Source organism: Dasypus novemcinctus, chromosome 19 (genome assembly GCF_030445035.2).
Source record: "Dasypus novemcinctus isolate mDasNov1 chromosome 19, mDasNov1.1.hap2, whole genome shotgun sequence".
NCBI lineage: Eukaryota > Metazoa > Chordata > Mammalia > Cingulata > Dasypodidae > Dasypus > Dasypus novemcinctus.
Window position 1 is genome coordinate 50,886,463 of NC_080691.1, and position 26,183 is coordinate 50,912,645.

Below are 26,183 nucleotides of genomic sequence, written 5' to 3' on the forward strand. Positions count from 1 at the left end.
TTGTAAGAGGTAGAATTTTGGGTCTCTTTCACGGAGGTTGGGGCTGTGTGTGGGACGTTTCCTTCTGGGGCTGGTGGCCCAGCAGCGGCAATTCCTGGAGGCTTTGCTGTGCTGGGGAGTTCCCAAGCCCTAAGCAGACTGTTTCAGGGGCTTGCAGGACAGGAGGTGCCTGGAAGTCAATTTGGTGAGACAGTGACAGAGGAGATTCTTGCAAGAGGTGGAACTTCTGATTTCTGACATGCAGGTCAGAAGTTCTAAGAGGAATCCTTCCACCTAGGGCTGGTGGCCCATCCGTGGTGGTCCCTGAACTCTGTGTAGTGCAGCAGCACCACCAGCAGGCTGTTTGGGGGGCTTGCAGGGCAGGAGGTGCTGGAAGTCGATTTGGTGAGACAGTGATGGAGGAGATTCTTGTAAGAAGTGGAACTTTTGGTTTCTGACACAGAGGTCAGAAGTTCTAGGAGGAATCCTTCCACCTAGGGCTGGCAGCCCATCCATGGTGGTCCCTGAACTCTTTGTAGTGTAGCAGCGCCCCCAGCAGGCTGTTTTGGGGGATTGTAGGGCAGGAGGTATCTGCGTGTCAATTTGGTGAGACAGTGACAGAAAAGATTATTGTGAGAGGTGGAATTTTGGGTTTCTGACACGGAGCTCAGAGTCTGCAGGCAGGACCCCTACCCCTAGGGCTGGCACCCAGCTGTGGGGATCCCTGAAGGCTGTGTTGCACTGCAGTGCTCCCAGGCCCCCTGTTAACCAGATGCATGGTTCCCAGGTCTGTGTCCCCTAAACCCTGGTGGCCCATGCTCCAGAGACTCACACACCTTGAGTCTGCAATATCACAGACTTCCCATCCCTGAATCCACCACATCCTGAGGTCCATCTGAAGTCCTTGATTATCCTAGCCCTTGGCATTTTTTGTTTGTTTGTTTGTTTGTTTTTGTCTTGGTTGCTAATATTGCATTATCTCCTGGTCTTTTCTCCCATTTTGTCCCCCAAGGTCCTTTTTTGTTTATTTAGGTTTTTCTTTCTCCTTTTCTTTTTCTTGCTTATTTCCCTCCCTTTTCTTTGCCCACCCCCTTTTTTCTCTTTTTTTCCTTTCCTCTCTTTTTCTTCTTATTTTATTTTATTTCATTTATATAATAGGTGCTGCTGGGAGCACTTCACATTTGCTGTGTTTCCTCATCCTCCATTTCCTCTTTTCTGTGTGAATTGATTTTGGCCACCTACACTATCCCCTTTCCCCTACATCTTGCTATCCTCCATCATCTACTGTTTCTCTTACATTCCACCTCTCTTTCTTTGGCCCCCAAATTGTCTAACTTTTAATTTCTAATACCTTTGTTCTGTTTCCTGTCTTTTATCCACTCTTGATATTATTGTCTTTCTTTTCTCTATCCCTCTCTCATGAAAACACTGGCTTTTTAATTCATACTATATTCCTCCCCATATTCCGTTGACTATCTCATTGTAGGTACTCTACTTACTGCTATAACTCTATGCAACTTACATGAGTCTAATATCCATTCTCCCAGATCTCACATTGTTATTATGTTAAGATTTATTACCCCTGCATGTTGATGTGTACCTGATTGTCATAACTTATGTTGCCATAATATTTTAAGGCAAAAGACAGCAGGTGGCAAAGAAGGAAAGTAAAAGGATTCAGGTTCCTGATCACATGGGGTCCTGTATTGTTTACTTTTGGCTGTTTTTGGTTTTGTTTCACAATTTTTAATTTCTGTATTTTATAAACTAATAATTTCATTTTGCTTGTTTACTTGATTGGGTGGTTTTTAGCTAATATAAAGAAATCAGATGTTCTTGAAAACAATTGGTGCATTACATCAAGTTATCTTCCAGAAACATTGTACAAATCAGTATCCAATTAGATGGTATGTAAGTGAGCCAATATGACCAATACCTTCATAGTTGTAAGGATGATTCTTTTAAAGGATTTGTCACTTTGTTCATCAAAATGTTTTATCTCATTAAAGCTTTAATTGAAATTCAAAAAAAAAAAGATTTATTACCAATACTACTTTACACATTTTCTTTTCTTACCCATTTTGCTTTCCCTGGCCCTAATATTTTCCTTCAAAGTGAACTTAGCCAGTAACAAGAATATAGAGTAAGAAGAACAAACTGACAGAGAGAAGACATAACACTTATGCACGAACAACAACTAATTAATCCCCAAGACTAGACAAAGAAGCTAAGGAACTCATTAAACCCATCAAGATAAAATAATGACCAGACAGCAACAAAAAACTACAAACCAAACCAATAATCAGTAAAACATGGCTGAATCCAATGAACAAACTAAAAACCAGGAGGGGGGCAGAACATTGGACAAGGAATTAAAGCTCTCAAAACATATATTAGAGAACAACTTAATGAAGAAAATGAAGAGATTAACAATATGAAGAACACACTTGGAGAGGAAATTGCAGACATATGCAAAAAGATAACAGATATGATGGGAATGAACACCACAGTTCAAGAAATCAAAAATACACTCTCAGCAAATAGCAGCAGATTAGAAGAGGCAGAGGAGAGAATTAGCAACGTGGAAGACAGTACATCTGAAATCAAACAGATAGTAGAACTGATCGATGAAAAGATAGAAAAAATCCAGCGAGGACTGAGGGACCTGAATGACAATGCAAAATGCACAAACATACGTATTATAGACATCTCAGAAGAAGAGAAGGGAAAGGGGACAGAAGGGGTATTGTAGGAAATAATGGCTGAAAACTTCCCAAATCTACTGAGAGAGATGGATGTACATGTCCAAGAAGCACAATGCACCCCAAACATCATAAATCCCAACAGGCCCACCCCAAGACATATACTTGTCAAATTATCCAATGCTCAAGACAAAGAGAATATTCTAAAAGCAGCAAGAGAAAAGAAAACCATCACCTACAAGGGAGGTGCCATAAGATTAAGTGCTGAGTTCTCATCTGAAACCATGGAGGCAAGAAAGCAGTGGTATGATATAATCAAGGTACTAAAAGAAAAAAAAATTCCAACTAAGAAAACTCTACCCAGCTAAGCTAGCATTCAAAAATGAAGGAGACTTCAAAATATTCACAGATAAACAGAAATTGAAAGAGTAAGCCAACAAGGACCCTGCCCTTCAAGAAATACGAAAGGACGTTCTGCAGGAAGAAAGGAAAAGTTGGAGGAGAGTGTAAGAGCAACAAAAAAGACAACAAGAGAAGGAAAAAACAAACAAAATATGACAAACACAAGTCCAATAGAAATATGGCTAACATAAATAATTCCTTGAAAGTAATAACACTGAATGTCAATGGATTAAACTCACCTATCAAAAGATTCAGACTGGGAGACTGGATAAGAAAATATGACCCATCTATATGCTGTCTACAAGAAACACATCTTAGACCCAGGGATTCATGGAGGTTGAAAGTGAATGGTTGGAAAATAATCTTACAAGCAAACAATAACAAAAAAAAAAAAGGCAGGAGTACCTATATTAATATCAGACAAAATAGATTTTAAATGTGAAACAATTGTGAGAGACAAAGAAGGATATTGCATATTAATGAAAGGGACAATCTCTCAAGAAGTACGAACAATCATTAATATTTATGCTCCTAACAAAGGCACCTCCAAATACGTGAGGCAAACACTGGAAAAACTAAGTGAAAGAATAGATGCCTCTACAATTATAGTGGGAGATTTTAATACACCACTATCAACTTTGGACAAAAAACATCGCAAAAGTAAATCACTAAAGAAACAAAAACTTTGAACAGTATATTAGAGGAGCGGATCTAATAGACAGATACAGATCATTACACCTGAATACAGTACAATCTACATTTTTCTTCAGTGCACATGGATCATTCCCCAAGATAGACCATATGCAAGGCCACGAAGAAAGGCTTAATGAATTCAGAAAGATCGAAATCATACAAAATAATATCTCTCACCACAGTGGAGTAAAGCTGGAAACCTGCAAGGGCTAGAGGGCCAGATTTCAAACCAAGATATGTAAATTAAGCAGCACACTCTTGGAAAAACAGTGGGTCAAAGAGGAAATCTCAAAAGAAATTAATAACTACCTTGAAGCTAATGAAAATGATAACACAACATACCAAAACTTATGGGATGCAGTGAAAGCAGTCCTGAGAGGGAAATTTATAACCATAAATTCATACATCCAAAAAGAAGAGCAGAAATTGAAGAACCAACTGCACATTTGGAGGAATTAGTAAAAAAAAAACACACACACACAAATTAACCACACAGGAAGAAGAAAGAAAGATATAACAAAGATATGAACAGAACAAAATTAAATAGAAAATAAGAAAGCACTTGAAAAGATAAACAAACCAAGAGCTGGTTATTTGAGAAGATCAATAAAATTGACAAACCCTTAGCTAGACTAACAAAGAAAAAAAGAGAGAATATGCAAATACACAAAATAAGAAATGAGAAAGGAGATACCACCACTGGCACCACTGAAATAAAGACTATCATAAGAGGATACTTTGAAAAACTCTATTCCAACAAAAATGACAATTCAGAGGAAATGGACAGATTCCTAGAAACACATAAGCAGCCTATATTGACAAAAGAAGAAATTGATGATCTTAACAAACCAATCACAAGTAAAGAGATATAATCAGTCATTAAAAACCTCCCAACTAAGAAGAGCCCAGGGCCAGATGGCTTCACAGGTGAATTCTACAAAACATTCCAGAAAGAACTAACACCAGTCCTGCTGAAACTCTTCCAAAAAATTGAAACAGAAGGAACATTACCTAACTCATTCTATGATGCCAACATTACCCTAGTACCAAAGCCAAACAAAGACACCACAAGAAAGGAAAACTACAGACCAATTTCTCTAATGAACCTGGATGCAAATATACTAAACAAAATACTTGCTAACCATATGCAAGGACACATTAAACGAATTATACAGCATGACCAAGTGGGATTCATTCTGGGTATGCAAAGATTCTTTAATATAAGAAAATCAATCAATGTAATACACCATATAAACAGATTGAAGGAACAAAATCACATGATTATATCTATAGATGCAGAAAAAGCAAAATACAGCATCCTTTCTTGATAAAAACACTGCAAAAGATTGGAATACAAGGAAATTTTCTGACCATGATAAAGAGTATATATTAAAAACACACAGCCAACATTGTTACAATGGTGAAATCCTAAAATCCTTCCAAGATCAGGAACAAGACAAGGATGCCCACTCTCACCCCTTCTATTTAACATTGTCTTAGAAGTACTTACTCAAGCACTGAGGCAAGAACCAGATATAAAAGGCATTCAAATTGTGAAGGAAAAAGTCAAAATTTCATTATTTGCAGATGACATGATCCTATACATAGAAAACCCTGAGAGGTCTACAACAAAGCTTCTATAACTCATAAATGAGTTTAGTAATGTCACAGGTTGTAAGATCAATGCGCAAAAATCAGTAGCATTTTTGTACAACAATCATGAGCAAGATCAGGAGGAAATCAAGAAACAAATACCATTTACAATAGTCAATAAAAAAATCAAATACCTAGGAATAAATGTAACTAAAGATGTAAAAAACTTATACACAAGACTGTTCAAGGAAATCAAAGAAGACCTAAATAAATGGAAGAATATTCCCTGTTCATGGATAGGAAGACTAAACATCATGAAGATGTCTATCCTACCAAAACTGATCTACACATTCAATGCAATCCCAATAAAAATCAACACAGCATTCTTTAAGGAACTAGAAAAACTAACTATGAAATTTATTTGGAAAGGAAAGAGGCCCTGAACAACCAAAGACATACTGAAAAAGAAAAATTAAATTGGAGGAATCACACTATCTGACTTCAAAACATATTACAAAGCTACAGCAGTGAAAACAGCATGGTATTGGCACAAGGAGAGACACACAGACCAATGGAACCAAATTGAGAGTTCTGATATAGATCCTCATATATATAGCCATATAATATTCGATAAAGCCACCAAACCCTCTCAACTGGGAGAGAATGGCCTATTCAACAAATGGTGCCTAGAGAACTGGATATGAATATGTAAAAGAATGAAAGAGGATTACCATCTCACACCTTACACAAAAATCAACTCAAGATGGATCAAAGACCTAAATATAAGAGCCAAAACCATAAAGACTTTGGAAAGCAGTGTAGGGAAGCATCTACAGGACCTTGTAATAGGAAATGGCTACATGAACTTTACACCAAAAGCATGAGAAGCAAAGAACAAATAGATAAATGGGACCTCCTCAAAATTAAAGCATTCTGCACCTCAAAGGAGTTTGTCAAGAAAGTGAAAAGAGAGCCTACACAATGGGAGAAAATATTTGGCAACCATATATCGGATAGGAGACTTACAATTTGCATATATAAAGAACTCCTATGCCTTGAAAATAAAAAGATAAACAATCCATTTTTAAAATGAGAAAAAGATTTAAACAGACACTTCTCTAAAGAAGGAATATAAATGGCTAAAAAGCACATGAAAAAATGTTCCAAATCTCTAGCTATCAGGGAAATGCAAATCAAAACTACAATGAGATACCATCTTATTCCCATAAGATTGGCAGCTATGAAAAAAACTGAAGAATACAAATGCTGGAGAGGATGTGGAGGAATGGGAACCCTCATCCACTGCTGGTGGGAATGCAGAAGGATCCAACCATTCTGGAGGACAGTGTGGCAGTTTCTCAAAAAACTAACCATGGATTTGCCATATGACCCACCAATTCCACTGCTGAGTATATACCCAGTAGAACTGAAAACAAGGACACAAACTGACATATGCACACCGATGTCCATAGCAGCATTGTTCACTACTGCCAAAAGTTGGAATCAGCACAAATGCCCATCAACAGATGAATGGATAAATTAAATGTGGTATATACATACAATGGAATACTACTCGGCTTTAAGAACAAATACACTACAAGCACACATGATAACATGGATGAATCTTGAGAACATTATGTTGAGTGAAGCAACCCAGGCATTGAAGGAGAAATACTACATGACCTCAATGATATGAAATAAGTAAACCAAGCTGCCTCAGAGAGCTGGAGACTGGATGATAGGCTTATAGGAAATTGGGGGGTAGAGGAAGGATGTAAGCTGACACCTACATGGGTGAAATCTATGATAAGCTGGAGGTAAGTATATGTACAAGGGATAAAATGGGGGCATAGGGTAAACTTTGGGTGCGGCTTTGCGGGCTTGAGGGGACCTAGGGATGGGAGGATGGGTAATATTGCTCAAGAAATTGGGGGGAGGGTGGGGCAACATACAAACACAGGAGATTGTCAGGTATTTGGTTGAGAGTATAATGCTGAGAAAACCTTTCCAAAAATATAATAAGGAAAATTACCTCTTTAAAATGCTTAAACGAGATAATCTGACGCAGGACAGGCTCCTAGGGAATATGTGAATGCCCATTTTGCCAGTGTTGGTTATATCACTGGATAGAGACCCATATAATGACAGTGAAGATATAGGCATTAGGGCAGTTGAGCATGCCAAGCCCTCAACACTGTTGCAAATATCTCAGAACATGGCCCTTCAAGCAATGAAGATGGACTGTCACTGTGGGCCCTAAGGGGAGGGGAGAAGAGGTATTGAATAGATGGAACCAATGTAACTGTGTGGGCAATAGAAGTGTTTCACAAGAGTACCCAAGGACGGATATAAGACATGTAAAATATATATTTCACCAAAAATATATAGGGGCTGATAGGCTAAAATGTAAATCATAATGTAAAACATAAGATAATGAAAAATTTAGAAAATTGTATATTCTAAAATATAAACCACAATGTAAACACAAATGTTACCGTGTTTGAAAACTATTGTCTCAATATCTGTACATCAGTTTCAGTAAATATAGTATGAATATGTAAAAAGATTATTGCTGTGGAAGGGAAAAGGTTTTATGTTGGATATATGAGAGTATTGTATATTGTATATATGAAGTACTGTGATCTAAAACTCTTGTGAAGATAAGCTTAATAATTAGAAAATAGAAAAAGATAGGATGTAGAATTTTTCCAAATTAATATGTATTCTATATCTAACCTTTAAACTCATTGCTATATTCCATTTTACTATTAAGGGAACCTGGCAATATATTGGGCTTCACTTTGCAGGAAGTTTTGGATCACAGAGTGATTCAACAATGGCAGTGGAAGAATACTGGTATGGGATGCTATTGACAGGGGACACATGGTTGGCAGGGAGTTATACAGGGCATATATCCAGGGTATATAAAAATGTTTTAATATTTTCATAGCGGAAACAATTAAAAACAACAACTGAGGGAGTACTGAGTTCCTAGCCAGGGGAGCTCTATCACAGTCCCTAAAGGAACAGCAACGATCCCCCAAGTGCAATGGCAAAGACCAAAAAAGAAGGAAAGTCCAACAATGAGCCCTTGATACTAATGACTATGCTTGTGAGCTTGTGCACCTGAAATAAGAACAAAGCCTAGAGCTGCAGTGTGTCTAAGCGTTACCTCCTGAGAGCCTCTGTATTGCTCAAATGTGCCCAGTCTTGAAGACAAACTCAGCATGAAAATGTGTTGCCTTCCCCCCAGCGTGGGACATGACTCCCAGGGATGAGCCTCCCTGGTGCCAAGGGATTACTACTAAGTACCAGCTGATGATGTAACTAAAAAAGGACCTTGAATAAAAGGTTCAACTCAGACCAGCAGAATATCTCAGTCTACATATAATAACAGGAGTTAAAAATGCCTTTTGACCTGAATCAAGGGGGAAATGGAAAGGACAAATGAGTTTATATGGCTATGAGTCTCCAAAAAAGAGCCAGGAGGTTATCAGAGGGGTCGTCCTTATGCACACCTCAGCAGAGTCCCAGAGACAGATAAAGTAGATACAACCCCGGGTATTAGTTCTTCTGAGGGCTACAGAGACCCACAGGTTATATGGTCATGGCAGATGGAGTTCAGTGCCATGTCAGTTGACCCTTCTTTGGAGTTGGTATTTCTGTGTGATGGAGCTGGACTAAGATATGATCTTTTCTCACATGCCTTTCCTGTTACTTTACCAGAATTGTAGTTGCTGGGGTTTAATATATACCCAGGGGATCTGAATCTCTGGACTGACCATATGATAGCCAGGCCCTGACCTCAATAGACTTCAGCTTCTACACTCTGGTTTATTGGACTTACCCCACTCAGCTAACATTGAGTTGAAGAAGGTCAACCACCACACCAGGGAGCCAAGGGTGCCTACAACTGAAAGCAGGAGGATTGCATCCAGCATTCATGTGGAATCTAAGCCCCCTCTTGATATAGATGTGGAGTGGACACAACCACAGTATGGAGGAATAGAATATGGAGTACAGTGGACTTACTGATATTCTATTCATGAACTATTGTGATTTGTAATTGAAGAAAATGTGGCAGTGGTGTGAAGAAAGTGGCCATGGTGGCTGCTGGGTGTGGGAAATGGAAGAGATGAGATTTGGAGGCATTTTTGGGACTTGGGAGTTGTCCTGGGTGGTGCTGCAGGGACAATTACCAGATATTGTATGTCCTCCCATGACGCACTGGATGGAACGTGGGAGTGTGGGCTATGATGTAGACCATTGCCCATGAGGTGCAATGATGCTCAGAGATGTATTCACCAAGTGCAATGAATGTCTCATGATGATGGAGGAGAATGTTGCTATGGGGGGAGGAGTGGGGTGAGGGGGGTGGCAAGTATATGGGAACCTCATATTTTTTTAATGTAATATTAAAAAAATGAATAAAGACAAAACAAAACAAAACAAACAAAAATCTCCCAACAGGGAAGCCAATGTGACTCAGGTGGTTGGGTGCCCGCCTAACACATAGGAGGTCCCACATTCAGTTCCTGGTGCTTCCTACAGAAGACGGGCAAGACAGCAAGTTGACACAATAGGCTGGCATGGCGAGCTCTCACAAGACAATTCAATGAAGAGGCACAATGAGTAAACACCTTGAGAGACACAATAAGTGGGAGCAGAGGTGTCCAAAGTGATTGGGTGCCTCCCTCCCACATGCACGATCCAGGGTTCCATTTCTGGTGCCTCCTAAAAAGAGACAAGTGCACAATGAACAGACACAGAGAGCAGACAATGAGTGCATACAATGAGGCAGGAGTCATACCCTACTCTGCACACCCGTGCTCACCACCCTTCCGTGGCTCCCAGTTCTCTCTCCTGCTTTTCATTCAGCCTTTGAATATACTCCTCCCTCCATCCCACCCCAGCTCTATCCCTTGCTGAACTTCACAATCTTCAGGTGTCAGCTCAGAGGTCATTTCTTCTAAAACTCCTTGACCCCTCCTCCAGGCTCCAGCCATCCCCAGGCTGCTTCGACATCTTGCTCACTGGGTGTGTAGGGGCCAGAGGGGCCCAGTGGGGGAGACAGGGCTGGAGGCGTGGGGCCACAGGTATGACCTGAGGCTGGCTCAGCCGGGTTTCTCTCTCTCTCAGGTGGGGAGGTTCAGGCTCATTCTCACGACCCTCACTCTGGGCACTGGAGCAGCTTGTCTAGGTGTGGTGAGTGGCTGCCACCTGCTCCCCGTGGCTGTGGCTGCGGTGCCTGCATGCACAATCACCCTGTGCTTGCGGGTGGTGTCTTGGGGTGCAGGTTGGGTTGCGGAGCTAGAAGTGGGTCTGCCCTGCCTCTCCCAAGGTCACCTTCCTCTGTGACCTGCTGCTGCTGTATGCGGAGAAGCCCATTTCTCCTGGAGGAACATGTACAAGGAGGTGAGCTTCAGGCCAGCTGGGTGCTGAGGCCGCTGTGCCGGGCTGCTGTGCTCCCTGGGAGGACGGAGACCAGAGCACTGATCCGCTGTCCTTACCTGCAGGCAAAAGCCCCAAAGGTGACAGCTAACCCTGTATGGACCCAGCTGATTTGCACAACCCCACAGCCGGCTGCCCAGAGGCCTTACATGGGCCCAGCACCCACCTCCACCCCCAGCCAGATAGTGACACCAGGGGTCCAGGCTCTGGTCCCACCACCAGCCCATGCCTGAGGCTTGGGGCTGTTCCCTCCTGGGTCAGGGGTCTGGAAGGATGGGGGACCTCAAGGACAAAAGACCAGCACCCTCACATCCCGAGGAAGACTCTCTTTCCCTCCCATCCCCTAAGTCCAATCTTGGCAGGTGCTCTCCCCAGGGAGCCAGAGTCATCTGTTTCCATATAGATACCAGCTGTGAAACCATGGAGACAGGGAGAGCTTGGGGCACCCGCTTCTCTGGTTGCTGGTCGCAGGCTGTTCTCCCAGACTCTGTCACCCCTGTCTCCCACAGGCGCCCCTCCTCCCCCATCTCCCACAGTCACCGCCCACTGGCTGTTATGGATGCCACCCTTTGAACTCTCCTTCCCTGGGGTACATGCAGCCAGAGCCCAGGCAAGGTAGCAAGAGGCCACCTGGGCAGGTCTCATCCAGTTTTGGGGCTTGTCTGCAGAATGGAGGTAGGGGTAGCACCTGCTCAGTTTCAGAGCATCAGCCCCTTCCTTGGGGGCCATCCCAGGCTCTGGAGGGCTGGGAGGTGAGGAGAGGGCAAACGGGCTACATTGGTGGTCACTGCAGGGTTTTGGGGACCTTTTATTTGAGTCCTTGGTAACCCACAGCCAAGCTCCACCCTGCCCACTGGGCTTCCTGGGAGCCCTGAGGACAGGCACCCAGTGCATCTGGAATTCACTGCTGCCCCAGGCTGGGTCTAGGAACCTGTCTGGGCAGCTACCTACCCCAGCCTGGGGCACCTGTACTTGGGAGTCCCAGGCCCCCCAGGCAGAAGAAATATCTGGAAGGAATGCAACCAATAGATGTTAAAGAGGCAGACCTGGCCCCCAGCTGGCTGGCCAGATTCCAGTTCTGGAACCCTTCAGTGGGGCCCAGTCCTGCCTGCCAGAGAATTTCCCCATTGCTCCCAGAACCAACAGTCAAGACAGGGCTGAAGGAGCCAGGCAGCTCCTGATCCCAGGGTGGTGGGCAGGGGTGGCAAGGGGCTACTTCCTCACGGGCCCCGGTGGCCAGGGTTGTGCTGGTAGGTAGCTCTTAGAGTGACATGGACCTGGCAGGGGAGGGGCAGAGCTGGGGCTCCTGCTGGGCTGGTGTCCGGATCAGTCAACTCCAGGAGCCTCTGCAAAGCCCTTGGGGACCCTGCTGCCCCTCAATCTCTGGAGGATGCCCAGCGGAGGTGGGCTAGCAGAGCCAGGGCGGGAAAGGGGGGTCAATCCAAGGCCTGGTTTTCACAGCAGGACCCCAAGAAAGCTCATGTCATGGCTGGAGAAGGCCGAGGAGTTAAAACCTGACAAAGCCTCCAGCTTCTTGACTTTTCTTTACGGGGCCAGAATGGGAAGGGGAAGCATCAGCGGTGGACACTGCCCAGCCATGGGGGGGAGGGAGGGTTGGGGCTTTTGTGGAGACTCCCCCCACCCCAGGAATGGGGCTCCCTCATGCATGCGTGCCACCCTGAGCCCTCACCTCCAATTCCCTGAGTGGGAGGGCAGAGGGAGAGGGCATGAGTTGGGCTGTGGCAGCCAAGAGCTGCCACCTGGGAGAATCGAAATGCAGGATGGAGCTTGGAAAGAGCTATGGCCTCAGTCTGCTGACGGCAGTGACAGCACCTGTGGGCTGCCAAGGTGGGCGTGGGGCCATGCAGGCATGTGCCCGCAGTGGGGTGTGAGTGTGGGGGAGTCTCAACATCCCCGAGCAGGCTGCAGGCACACAACCTACTGTCTTGGACTCCCGGGAAGTCACAGGTTCTCTGGGAATCACAGCCTTAGGCCCAAGCCTCTGCTTCCTGGATCTGCGCCTGGGGGACATGGGGAAGTCTGCAGATGGGTCCTGACCCCACTTCTGTTATGGGCCCTGTTGGCCCTTGGAGACACGGCCCATGCCCGCTGTGCGTGTCGCCTTTTTGAGCTGGGCAGAGGGCACTGGCCTGGCCCAGCCCTGCCCTCCCCTTTTGCAGAACTTTTGGCATCTCCACTGGTCCTTGGGGCAATCAACTGGTTCCCAGGGGTAGGCGAGGACTCAGTGCCACAAAGAATGCCACAGTGGACACAGCAGCAGGCCATGCAGATGGCTGGGTAGGTATTATTGTAGATCTCCCAGAACCGTGGGCTTCTTTCTAGCCTGCCCGGCTGCCTGGCCTGTGGCTAGAGTGTGTCACAATACACCAGAAGGTGCTGGGCAGAGTCCATGCCACCAGTGCTGGCCATGGCCCACTCCCCAAAGACTTGGAACTTTGCGCTGGTGCTGAGGGCCTAAGGTCCTGAGGCTCCCCGACCCATGCCAGCCCAAGCTGCCCAGGACAGAAGGGGCACGGGCACTGGCAGGCCATGGGCAGCCTCATGGCCAGACAGGCTGCTCCGTGAGGTCAGGCTCCTGGGCAGGTGGCTGCACAGCCTGCACTGTCTCCTCCAGGCTGCTGCTGGGGAACACCACGTAGCGCACAACGGCTGGCTCCTGTGGCTCCCGCAGGTTCTCCTTGCTGTGCCGGATGCCGTAGCCGAAATACACAGCGAGGCCTGCGGCGGTGGGAGGGTCTGAGAGGCAGATCCAGCCCACCTGGCCCTCTTCCCACCACCTGCTCAGAATCCTGACCTCCCATGCCCACCCTCACCCCAACTCACCAATCAGCAGCCAGCCGAAAAAGCACATTCAAGGCAGGTAGCCTAGATTCAGCATGAGGCAGATGTTGAGTCGGATACTCAAAGCTGACATCAGGGGCACCAGGGGCATCTGTGGGGACAACAGCTGAGCTGTGGGGAAGATCTGCTACCCAAGGGCCTCCTTTTTCCAGGAGATTTAGGAGGCATGTGCCCACCCCCCCCCCCATGCAGAAAGAAAGGGTGGCCACATGCAGTGGCGTCCCCAGCCCTCCAAGTCCTCCTCCTTCATTCTGCAGCGGCAGAAGCTGGCCATGGAGTCAGCTGGACTATGAGCAAGGGGGTGGAGAATGTGGGTTGGGGCGGTACCTGGAAGGTATCCTGTAGGCGCTCCTGCTGGTGGGCCACCAGGACAGCGAGACTGAGCAGAAAGGTGACCCCACTGAGCAGGACCAGCAGGATGTAGCCCCAGCATGAGAGGTGCAAGGCCAAGTTCCCAAAGATGAGCACACAGCTTAGGGTGATGGCAGAGGCCACCAGGAGGCCCAGAGCCCAAGCCACGGTGGTTCCGTGGCCGCAGTCACCCAGGAAGCCCAGGTAGGGCCTCAGGGCTGGCCACAACTGCTCGGTTCGTGATCTGAGGCATGCTCATCCCCCACCAGCTGGAGGTGGTCTGACAAGGAGTTGTGCTCCTTGGCCTCAGGGTCGGGGCTGGCCGGGCCCAGGGAGCTGGGCTGAAAGGTCTTCTGGAAGTGCAGCACGATGACGCTGGCTGCCACTAAGGTGTAGGCGAGCAGCGTCCCGAGGGACAGGAACTGCACCGGTGCATCGAGGTCGAGTACCAGGGCTAGGAGGGCCATGAAGACTCCAAACACCAGGATGCCCATCACGGGGACCTGGGTCCTGGGGTGCACGTGGGCAAACACCTGGAAGAAGAGCCTGTCGGCCACCATGGCATAGACAATGTGTGGCAGGGAGAAGAGGTTACTGAGCAGGACCATGGTCATGGCTGCAGCAGAGGAGCAGGAGTGAGGGGCCTGTCAGCAAGGGTATGTGGACCCAGTGGGTGTGGGGTGCTCAGTTACCTCCCACCCAGTTTCAATCACAGGCCCATTGGAGAATTTGGGGAAGGTTGGGAGTGGGAGTGGAGGATTCTCTAATCATCAGAGCCCTCCTGGGACAGTTACACAGCAGGGGTCAACCCAGGAAGCCCAGGACATGGGGCTGCCTCTCCCCCCACCACCCCACTCAGTTCCCACCCTGCAAGGCACTGCTTCCTCACCGCAGATGGAGCCCACAGCCACGATGAAGCCGGCCCAGCTGTAGCCCCGCAGGTAGAAGGCATCGGTGAGCGCCGAGTCTGGGTCGAGGCTGTGCCAGGGAACCATGAGGGTAAGCATGGTGGAGACCAGGGTGTAGGCCGTGGCCGCCAGGCCGAGAGAAATGGCGATGGCCATGGGCACGGCCTTCCGCGGGTTCCGGGCCTCCTCACTGGAAGCAGCAATGACATCAAAGCCCACAAAGGCGTAGAGCATGTAGCAACGCCAGCCATGAAGTCCGAGTAGCTAAAGGGTGCAGACCCGCCCTCCTTGATGCTCCAGCTTTCCAGGCTGGCCAGGGAGAAGCCCAGGATGATGATAAAGAGGATGACGCAGAGGCTGATGGCCGAGAAGGTGTGGTTGAGCCAGGAGGAGATGCGGGCTCCACAGGAGATGAAGGCAGAGGCCAGAAGTAGGATGCCGGTGGCCAGGAAGTCCAGGTAACGGGCCAGAAAGGGCACCTGTCAGCTGCTTATTGGGTCTCAGTGAAGTTACGGACGTGGTGGCCGAACATGGCATCCAGGTAGCCACTCCAGGCCCAGGCCACGGCGGCACCACCGATGAGGTACTCGAGCAGCACATTCCAGCCAATGAGGAAGGCCCACAGCTCACCCACGGACACGTAGGTGAAGAGGTAGGCAGAGCCTGTACAGGGCACGCGGGCTTCAAACTCCACGTAGCACAGGGCCGCCATTAGGAGGCCACGGCTGCCACAGCGAAGGACACGAGTACAGCTGGGCCAGCCATCTCCTTGGCCACAGTGCCATGAGCACATAGAGGCCTGATCCCACCATGCCACCCACTCCCAGAAGGGCCAGGTCCAGCGTGGACAGGCAGCGATTCAGGGATGTCTCCATGGTGGACTCCTCCAGGGGCTTCAGCCGGTTCAGCTTCCTGCAGAAGTGTGCCAGGCTGGCGGCGCTGGGCAGTCACCTGGCCATGGTGGGCAGCAGAGAGGAGTGCGGGCCCAGCCACCTGCCAGGGTCAGAGGGGAATGACGGGCTGCCGGGTGGGGTCAGGCATCTTCAGTCCCTTCTGGATTGCCCACCCACAGCCCAGTCCCAGTCCCTGACCTGATGATGTGAGTACATGCACCTGCCGGAGGGCTGAGCTGGGGGAGGGCTGAGGGCTCGCTGCAGGCGGGGCAGGGGGTCACCGGGAAGCACGGGGGTCCTGCCTGCCCTCCTCCTCTTCCTAGCAAATCTGGTGCAGTCGGACCTGGGGGGGTGAGCCGAGTGTCACTGAGGGCAAGGTGGGAACATTCCCAGGGAGCATGAGGTGGGAAACCCTCCTGATTTGCGATCTGAGAGCAAGGTGGAAACCCGGAATAGGAGCGGCTTTATCAGCCGGGGCGTGGCCCGCGCAGGCCACCTCCCCTCAGACAGTGGCGGTCAGTTCCCATCCCCCGCGCCAGGCTGGGGAATCAACGCACCGAGCCCCGGACCCCAAAGCTGACGCCCCGCGCACTTCTCCGCGTCGCCAACTCCGCTTTGCCGGTCTCCAAGCACCGGAGCCTTCGACCCCTCACTCCCCCGCCGGGTCTCAGCCCTACCCGCACTGCCGCCCGCGACCCACCTGCTGCCGCCGCCGCCGCTCTGCGCCCGCCCCGCCCCGCCTGTGCGCAGGGCCCGCCCCCTCCCTGGGGCCCGGATCCCGTTCGCGGCTTCCCTGCCCCCAGCACGGGGCTCGGACCCCGTACAAAGCCCCAACGTCCGGGTCCCGCAGTTCCCACTCCCAGATCCGGACTCCGCACAACGACCTCCCCGGCTGTGCAGACTGCCCCGCCGCGCAGTCACCCACGCATCCCACCCCCACGCACGCGGTAAGATGGTCCACCCTACCCTTCTTTACAAGATCAAGACCAGCGCTCGCCAGGTTCCCGGGAAGCTCTATGTTCACAGATAAGGAAGCCCAGGCCCCCAGGTAAGTGCCTGGCGCTGGGTCACGGGGTGCCCCGGGGGGCGGGGTTAAGGCCCCCTCTGTAGCCACCCACTTCCTACCTCAGCAGGCACCTGCCGTGAATGCATCCCATCGCGTGCATTAGAGGTCTGGAGGCCTCTAATGAGTTGAGCCTGGGAGTTTGGCAGGATGGGGAGGGGAGTCCCTGCAACCAAACGCTGAACAAATGCTGGATGTTCTGAGCTTTTAGCTACAAACACAGCCTTTGCTGGGAGGGCAAGTAGCCTCCTGGGACAAGCAACAGCCGTCCAGCATGGGACACCCCCTCAGAGGCCCATTTCCTCGTAGTTAGTCGTGGAGGACTCTGGGGGACCCCGACCCAGCTCCCCCGCTAGTCGCCTTCCCGTGTCTCTAGGCGGCCATCATGAACTCCCTGGGGCTGAGTTATTTCCTGAGTCCAAGTGTCTTTCTACTTAGCTCTTCCTGTATGTCTGAAAGTGAGAAAGTTGGTGTGAAAGAATGCTCAGTTGTTTAGAGCCAAACGACCACCAAACCCAGCCACACTGAACCAAACCGGAACAGGCATCCTCCTCGCCCAGAACCTTCTGTGTGTTTTCTACGGGGCTGGTGCAATTGGGCCTCAGGGAGCTGCAGCCCACCTGGCTCGACTGCTCAATGGGAAGGTGCACGTCTAGAGAAGACGGTGGCACTTGGAACCCTGTGCCTTAGCCGGCCTCTGTGGCCCCTTCTGATATTTGTCTGAGGACCTTCGCAGGTGGGTTTCCGTCTCCTACTGGGCTGACATCTCCTCCACTCCTCACCCCTAAAGTTGCCTAAACATAACTGACATCCCTTGTCCTGAAATGCCGCCACAAAAAAATATAATGCAGTACACTTTCTTTAAGAAAAATTAGATCCTTTCTTTATTACACAAAAGGTAACATAGATGCCTTTAAAAAGTCTCTTAATAATATGTCCTGGAAATCATTCCATCTGTTCACAGAAATCCTCCTCATTCTTTTCCCCTTTGGGTGACACACTAGAGATTATTCAGCTTCTTTACCGTGCATGGGCCTTTGGGATTCTTCTAGTAATTTGCAATTACAGACAGCACTTGAATGGATAGCCTTTTGCACCTGCATTTTTGTACTGTTAGAGCTGTATCTTCAGAGTCAATTTCTGAAAGAAAGAAATGGCTCTCTAACAATTGCTATACGAAGATAAGAAGGGGAGGGCTTTTCTGTAATGATAATATATTTTATTGTAATAAAATACTAACATATAGCATAAACATCATTTTAAGTGGACAATCTTTGACATTAAGTACATTGACAATATTGTGTATTTCTACTATTTCCAGATTGTTTTCATCATCCTAAACTAAAATTCATACTCTTTTTTTTTTTTAAGATTTATTTATTTATTACCGCCCCACCCTCGTTTCTGCTATCTGTGTGTTCTTCTGTGATCGCTTCTGTCCTTATCAGCGGCACCAGGAATCTGTGTTTCTTTTTGTTGCGTCATCTTGCTGTGTCAGCTCTCCATGTGTGGGGCACCATTTTTGGGCAGGTTGCATTTTCTTTCACACTGGGTGGCTGTCCTTACGGGGCGCTCTCCTTATGGGGCACACTCCTTGCGCGTGGGGCTCCCCTAAGCAGGGGACAACCCTGCGTGGCACGGCACTCTTTGCGCGCATCAGCACTGCACATGGGCCAGCTCCACACGGGTCAAGGAGGCCCGGGGTTTGAACCATGGACCTCCCATGTGGTAGGTAGGCAGACGCCCTAACCACTGGGCCAAATCCGCTTTTCCATACTCATTTTTAACAACTCCTTAATCCCCTCTTCTTCTAACCATGGTAACCACTATTCTGTCTTCTGCCTTGATGAATTTGCTTATTCTAAGTATTTCATAGAGGAGAACTCATGTAGCATTTTATCCGTTTGTGTCTGGCTGATTTCAGTCAGCATGATGTCTTCAAGGGGGTCTGAGGAGGAGGCAGGGGCAAGGTCAATCTTTGGTAAGGCAGGAGATGCTGTATGTATATACGTACACATGTAGCTGTGTGTATCACACACTTAATTCACTTAGCATAATGTTTTCAAAATTCTTCTATGAATGAACACTTCCCTTCCTTTTATGGCTCAATAATATTCCATTGTTTGACTCTACCATGTTTTGTTTATTCACTCATCTGTGGATGGATGCTTCAGTTGCTTCCAGCTTTTGACTATTGTGAATAATGCTACAATGAACATTGGTGTACAAATATCCACCTAGGTCACTGCTTTCGATTCTTTTGTGTATATACCTAGGTGTGGGATTGCCAGGTCATGTGATTCAATATTAACTTTCTGAGAAACTGCCAAACTGTTTTCCACAGTAGTAGCACTCACTATTTTACATCCCCACCAAGTATGTACAAGGGTTACTCTTTCTCCACATCATCATCAACACTTGTTATATTCAGTTTTTTATCAATAGTTGTAATAGCAGTTTTGTGAAGTTGTATTTCACTGTAGTTTTTTTTTTAAAAGAGGTTCCAGAGATTGAACCCAGGACCTTGTACATGTGAAGCAGGTGCTCAACCACTGAGCAGCACCTGCTCCCCTCATTGCAATTTTTTAAAATCAATTTTATTGAAACATGTTTGTAAACTATAAAATCCATCTAAAGTTTACAGTCATTGGCATTGGGTATAATCACAGAGTTGTGCATTCATTACTTCAATCATTAACAGAGAATTTTCATTAGTCCAAAAAAAGAAAAGAACAACAACAAAAAACCCACCCCTTAGTAGTCACCTCTCAATCTCTCTATCCTTCCCCTGCCATACTTAACTTCTAATCTATTTCCATCTCTGTAGTTTATTTATATTTACATTTTTCATAGATGGAGTCAAATAACAGGTAGTATTTTTTGTGTAGTTTCTTTCACATAGCATGCTTCGCTTTTTTTTTTTACCATTGATAGAAGATTATTAATATATTACTATACACTACTGCCCATAGTTTGCTTTGGTTTTATTTTTGCCCAGATATTACCCTGGTATTAGCCCCTTGTAATATTAATGTACATTTGTTCTATTTCAGAGAAAAGCTTTCTTATATGTGAATTTTTAAAAATTAATTTTTTAAAAGAAACTTTAGTTTACATAAATGTTACATAAAAAACATAGGGGATTACCATATGTCCCACACCCTCCCCCTCCCACACTTTCCAACATTAACAACATCCTTCATGAGTGTGGCACATTTGTTGCAATTGATGAAGCATTGCCACTAACCATGAATTCTATTTTATATTACATTTTATACTCTGTCCTGCACAGTTTTGTAAGCTATGATAAAATATATAATGGCCTGTATCCATCATTGCAACGTCATGCAGGACAATTCCAATTGTCCCTATATGCATTATTAACAATACTCATTTTTCACAGGAAAGTTCGCTATGCTGTATAGTCTCATGTTTCCTTTTTTTTGGCTTTCCTTCTAGTGATATACACTTCCTTAGACTTTTCCTTTCAGCCACTGTCATACCTATATTAGTCAGCCAAAGGGGTGCTGATGGAAAGTACTAGAAATCTGTTGGCTTTTACAAAGGGTATTAATTTTGGGTAGAAGCTTACAGTTACAAGGCCCTAAAGAATCGAGCTCAAGGTTATTTCCTCACCAAAGTCTATTGCCACATGTTGAAGGAAGATGGCGGGTGACCTCTACCTGGCCTCTCCTTCCTTCTTCCTCTTAAGACTCCGTGGGCCACGCTTCTTCTGCTCTCAGCTGTAGGCTGGCATAGAGATCGTCTTTCTTTCTGGAGCTACAGCTATAACCTGTCACATGACAGGACTGAAATGACCAAGTTCTCTCCTCTTCCATATCTTCCTTCATGTATGTCTGGTTCTCTCAGGCCCCAAGTGGGCAGAGACTCAACCCTGAGTCATGCCCTACTGCTGAGGTCAAATCAAAGCCCTAATCTTGATTTCATTAAGTGAATGTAAAACCTTTGCATTTAATACTATCAATGGGTATCATGCCCAGATGAACAGACCAGTTCATAAAAATAACATCTATTTTGGAATTCATAACATCAAACTGCTAATAATACCCATATATTAGCGCTACTAATTACAAATCACGTGATGTACTTTCACCATTTTTATTCACTTGCAAACATTTACAAACAACATTTTTATCAATTCTGCACAGATTAAACCTCCGCTTTCCATTCTCTAACCACATTCTTTCCTCTGATAACTTATATTCTAGCTATAACTCCATGAGTTTGCTCTTTATATTTAGTTTGTAATAGCAAAATCGTACAATCATTCAATATTTGTTCTGTTATGTCTGCCTTGCTTCACTCAACATAATGTCCTTCAGATTCATCCATGTTGTCATATGCTTCACGACTTCATTCTCCTTACAGCTGAATAGTATTCCATCGTGGGTATATCCTTTCATCAGTTGATGGACACCTGGGTTGTTTCCATCTATTGGCAATTGTGAATAATGCCACTATGACATCATTGTACAAATGTCTGTTTGCGAATCTGTTCTCAGATCTTCTGGGTATATACCTAGTAGTTGTATTGCCAAGTCACATGGCAGATTTATATCTAACTTCCTTAGGAACTGCCAAACAGACGTCCCCAACGACTATACCATTCTATATTTCCACCACCAGTGAATAAGCATTCCTATCTCTCCACATTTCTCCAACACTTGTTGTTTTCTGTTTTGCTAATAGTGGCCATTCTAGTAGGTGTAAAATGATGTCTCATAGCCTTGATTTGCATTTCTCTAATAGCCAGTGATGCTGTGTGTTTTTCCATGTGTTTTTTCACCATTTGTAATTCTTCTTTAGGAAAATGCTTATTCAGGTCTTTTGTCTATTTTTAAATTGTGTTATTCGTCTTTTTATAGTTGAGTTGTAGGACCTCTTTATATATCATGGATTTTAGACCCTTGTTGGATGTATGATTTCCAAATATTTTCTCCTATTGAGTAGGCTACCTTTTCACAAAGCCCTTTGAGGTGCACAAGTGTTTAATTTTGAAGAGTCCCCTTTGCCGTTCTTTTGTTGCTCATGCTTTGGAGATAAGGCTTAAGAGACTGTCACCTACCACAGGATCTTGAAGATGTTTGCCTATATTCTTTCCTAGGAATTTTAAAGTCCTGGCTTTTTGGTTTATGTCTTAGATCCTTCCCTCCCTCCCTTCCTCCCTCCCTCCTTCCCTTCCTCCCTCTCCCCTTCCCCCCACCCCCACCCCACCCCGGTTGTCTGTTCGCTGTGCCTATTTGCTGCATCTTCTTTGTCTGCTTCTGTTGTTGTCAGAGGCACGGGAATTTGTGTTTCTTTTTCTTGCGTCATCTTTGTTGCGTCATCTTGTGTGTCAGCTCTCCATGTGCGCTGCACCATTCCTGGGCAGGCTGCACTTTCTTTTGCGCTGGGCAGCTCTCCTTATGGGGCACACTCCTTGCGCATGGGGCTCCCCTACGCGGGGGACACCCCTGTGTGGCACGGCACGGCACTTCTTGCGTGCTTCAGCACTGCACATGGGCCAGCTCCACATGGTCCAAGGAGGCCCGGGGTTTGAACCGCCGACCTCCCATGTGGTAGACAGACACCCTAATCATGGGGCCAAGTCCGCCCATCTTTGATCCATTTCGAGTTGATTCTTGTATAGAGAGTGAGATAGGGATCCTCTTTCATTCTTTTGGTTATAGATGTCCAGCTTTCCCAGTACCTTTTGTTGAAGTGACTGTCCCAGAAAAGTGGACTTGGCAGCTTATCAAAAATCAGTTGGCCATGGAGAGGCGGGTCTCACTTTGATTCCATTGATTAATGTTTCTATCTTTATGTTAATGTCATGTTGTTTGACCACTATAAATTTATAATACATTGCAAGGTCAGGAAGCATGAGTCCTCTGACCTTGCTCTTCTTTTTAGAAAGTTTTTGGCTATTCGGGTGCCCTTTCCCTTTCAAATAAATTTGGTAATTGACTTTTCTATTTCTGTGAAGTTGACTGTTGGAATGTTGATTGAGATTATGTTGAATCTATAAACCAGTTTGTGTAGAATTGACATCTTCATGATGTTTAGTCTTCCAATCTGTGAATTCAGAATGTTCTTCCATTTGTTTAGGTCTTCTTTGATTTATTTTAGCAGCGTTTTGTAATATTCAGAGGATAGATCCTTTCCATTTCTGGCTAAATTAATTCCTAGATATTTGAATCTTTTTGTTGCTGTTGTAAATGGATTTATTTTCTTGGTTTCCTGCTCAGCTTGTTCATATAGTAGTACAGTATATAAACAGCACTTATTTTTGTGTGTTGATCTTTTATCCTGCCACTTTGATGAACTCATTTATAAGCTCTAATGGCTTTGTCCTAGATATTTTGAAATTTTCTAAATATAGGATCATGTCATTTGTAAATAGAGTTTTACTTTCTCTTTTCCAATTTGTATGCCTTTTATTTCTTTTTGTTGCTTAATTGCTCTAGCTAGAACTTCTAGGACAAAGTTGCATAACTGGTGACATTGGACTACCTTGTCTTGTTCCTGATCTTAGAGGGAAAGCTTTCAACTTTTCCCCCTTGAGTAGGATGTTGGCTGTGAGATTTTAATATACGACCTTTATCATGTTGAGAAACTTTCCTTCTATTCCTATCTTAAGTGTTTTTATCAAGAGAGGATGCTGGATTTTATTGATTGCCTTTTTTGCATTAATTGAGATGTTCATGTTTTTTTTTTCCTCTTTGATTTGTTAATGTGGTGTATTACATTGACTGATTTTCTTTTTTTTTTTTAAAGATTTATTTATTTATTTAATTCCACACCCCCACACCCCCCCCACACCCCCCCCCCCCCCCGGTTGTCTGTTCTCTATGTCTATTTGCTGCGTCTTGTTTCTTTGTCCACTTCTGTTGTCGTCAGCGGCATGGGAAGTGTGGGCGGCACCATTCCTGGGCAGGCTGCACTTTCTTTCGCACTGGGCGGCTCTCCTTACGGGTGTAGTCCTTGCGCGTGGGGCTCCCCTACGTGGGGGACACCCCTGCGTGGCACAGCACTCCTTGCGTGCATCAGCACTGCGCATGGGCCAGCTGCACATGGGTCAAGGAGGCCCAGGGTTTGAACCGCGGACCTCCCATGTCGTAGATGGACGTCCTAACCACTGGGCCAAGTCCGTTTCCCTTGACTGATTTTCTTATCTCGAACCATCCTTGCATACCAGGAATAAAACCCACTTGATCATGGTGTATAATTCTTTTTATTTTATAGGCACTGGGGACAGGGGTTGAATCTGAGTCCTTGTAGATGGGAAGCCAGCACTTAACCACTGAGCCACGTTGGCTCTCCTGAGTTGTTTTGTTTTTTGTTTGTTTGCTTGTTGCTGGTTTTTGTGTGTTTTTGTGTGTGTGTATATGTGTGTTTAGGAGGCACCTGGAACCGAACCCAGGGCCTCCCACGTGGGAAGCAGATGCTCAACCACTTGAGCCATATCTGCTCCCCTGTAATTCTTTTAATATGCTGTTGGATTTGATTTGCAAGTATTTTATTGAGAATTTTTGTGTCTATGTTCATTAGAGAGATTGATCTGCAATTTTCTTTTCTTGTAGTATCTTTACATGGCTTTGGTAATAGAGTGATAGTAGTTTCAATAAATGTGTTGGGTAATTTTTCCTCCTTTTGAATTTTTTGGAAGCATTTAAACAGGATTGGTATTTCTTTTTTAAGATTTATTTATTTATTTTATTTATCTTCCCCTCCCCCAGGTGGTTCTCTCATCTGTCTGCTCATCGTTTGCTTGCCTTCTCCAGGAGGCACCGGGAACTGAACGTGGGACCACTTGCCTGAGAGATGAGTGCCCAAAGGCCTGAGCCATTCCTGCTTCCCATGGGCTACAGCGTCTGCTGGCTTGTAGCATCTGATAGTTACTGTGGGGGCGGTGTCTGCTCGTCTTCTTTTAGGAGGCACCAGGACTGAACCTGGGAACTCCCATGTGGTAGGCGGGCACCCAACTGGTTGAGCCTGTATCTTTAGACTGGGGCGGTCAATCCATTCACATTCAATGATATTACTGTAATGCACTATTTACTTCCTCCATTTTATCCTTTGGTTTTCATAGGTCATATCTTTTTTTTCTGTCTTTTTATTCTTTTGGTTATCCTTTCTGCCTTCTTCTGTACTCTCCTCCAAGCCTTTCTCTCCTGTCTTTTTCTATCAGGTTCTAAGGGTTCATTTAATATTTCCTGCAAAGGTGGATTCTTTTTTACAAACCATCTGTTTCTGTTTGCTTGTGAATATTTTATACTCACTTTCATATTTGAAGGAAAATTTTGCTGGGTGAAGAATTCTCAGCTGGCAGTATTTCTCTTTCGGTATTCTAATTGTATCATGCCTCTGTCTTCTTGCCTCCATGGTTTCTGAAGAGAAATCTGCATTAAGTCTTACTGGATGTTCCTTGTATGTGATAGTTTGCTTCTCCCTTGCTGCTCTGAGAATTTTCTCTTTATCTTTGACATTTGACATTCTGAGTAATATGTGTCTTGAAGTAGGTCTGTTCAGATTTAGTCTGATTGGGGATGGTAATGCTTATTGAACATGTATGTTCATTTCTTTTGTGAGAATTGGGATATTTTCGGCTATGATTTCTTCAAATACTCTTTCTGCCCCTTTTCACTTCTCTTCTCCTTCTGGAACTCCCATGATGCATATGTTGTTGTGTTTTGTGTTGTCATTCAACTCTCTGAGCCCCTGCTCAATTTTTTCCATTGTTTTCTCTCTCTGTTCTTTTCCCTCTTCAATTTTAGCTGTTCTGTCTTTGTTATCATTTATTCTTTCTTTTACAATTTTGAGTTTGCTCTTGTATGGCTGAAATGCATTTTTTTTTTTAAGATTTATTTTTTATTTATTTATCTCCCCTTCCCCCTGCCCCCAGTTGTCTGCTCTCTGTGTCCATTTGCTGTGTGTTCTTCTGTATCTGGTTGTATTCTTGTCAGCAGCACCAGTAATCTGTGTCTCTTTTTGTTGTGTCATCTTGCTGTTCAGCTCTCCATGTATGTAGTGCCACCCTGGGCAGGCTACACTTTTTTCACGCTGGCAGCTCTCCTCACGGAGCCTACTCCCTGTGCATGGGGCTCCCCAGTGCGGGGGACACCCCCTGCGTGGCACCACACTCCTTGCGCACATCAGCACTGTGCTGGGCCAGCTCATCACATGGGTCAGGAGGCCTTGGGTTTGAACCCTGGACCTCCCATGTGGTAGGCAGATGCTCTATCCATTGAGCCAAACCCACTTCCCTGAAATGAGTTTTTGATCT

General features: G+C 45.9%; 1 pseudogene; it reads right to left on the minus strand.

Moving 5' to 3' along the window:
- Nucleotides 1-9,961: 9,961 nt before the first annotated feature.
- LOC101447852 (cationic amino acid transporter 4-like) lies at nucleotides 9,962-15,900 on the minus strand (annotated as a pseudogene).
- Nucleotides 15,901-26,183: the final 10,283 nt, after the last annotated feature.